This window comes from Cyprinodon variegatus, unplaced genomic scaffold, assembly GCF_000732505.1.
Source record: "Cyprinodon variegatus isolate N-32 unplaced genomic scaffold, C_variegatus-1.0 Scaffold964, whole genome shotgun sequence".
In the NCBI taxonomy this organism is placed as follows: domain Eukaryota; kingdom Metazoa; phylum Chordata; class Actinopteri; order Cyprinodontiformes; family Cyprinodontidae; genus Cyprinodon; species Cyprinodon variegatus.
The window spans coordinates 170,505-171,628 of record NW_015151417.1 but is presented as its reverse complement, the minus strand read 5'-3'; positions in this window follow the sequence as shown (position 1 = coordinate 171,628).

Sequence of the window (1,124 nt, the reverse complement as noted above, 5' to 3'; positions counted from 1 at the left end):
GGGCCTGGTTCTTTCGGACTCGGGTCGGTTTCGGGCTGACTTTCAAGGCCCGTTTCATGCTCTACTGTGGAGTGCTCTTAAGCTGCTGACTGCCACTACCTCGACGCCAGAGTGTTTGCCAAAACTGGGTACTCTAGTCATGCTTAGTTTACCAGAGTCTAACCTGAGTTTTTGTTTTGCCAGCTTTGGGTACTCTAGCCAAGCTGATTTTTGTTGAGTCAAACTGAGTTTTTGTCTAGCAGAGTCTTACCTTTGTTCTTGTCTTTGCCTCTCGGCAGGAAGTCAACCTGCAAACTGGATTTGTTCGGACCTTCTCTTTCTGGAAGGATCAACTTAGCTTCTAACTGAGCTGGGGTACCAAACAGGAAGTTTGGATCCATTTTCCCCAAGAGGTCATTTGAGCTTCACACTGAGCAAAGTTTTCATCTGCACCGCAGCCCGTTCAAGTACCGCAGGAAATCTGAGTGGCAGTCAGCTTCTCCGTTCACTCCAAACAGGAAGTTTGGATCCATTTTCCCCAAGAGGTCGTTTGAGCTTCACACCGAGCAAAGGTTTCATCTGCACCACAGCCCGTTCAAGTACCGCAGGAAATCTGAGTGGCAGTCTTCTCCGTTCACCTAGGAACAACCGCAGTCTGAGTAAACTCCGTCCACCCAACACCAAACAAGACAATCACTGGAACCTTCCCACACAGACTGGATTCCATAAAGAACACATTTTTCTGGAGAAGTGAGTCTGCAACCTATTCCTCCAATTCAAGCCTAAGAATCTAATTTCCCACTGAGCCTGAACTAACCGCAGTGTCTTCCCCTCTCCTACCAGTTCTGGTTTGACAGTGTTCTGAGCAGCACTGGATTCATCACCAAAACTTCTCAATAAACCTGTTAAACTTTTCCCTGGTCTCTCTGTTTGGTCTTCTGCATTTTGGGTCAGACCTTTAAGTAAATCATGACAATGCAGAGATATTAAATGCAGTCAAAATAGAGCAGTTTTATTCGGTTTGAAAGAGGCTGAAAGAGAAATGTGTTAAAACGTACTCGTACTCGTCGTCTCCCGCTTTATCCGGAACCGGGTCGCGGGGGCAGCAGACTAAGCAGAGACTCCCAGACTTCCCTCTCCGCAGA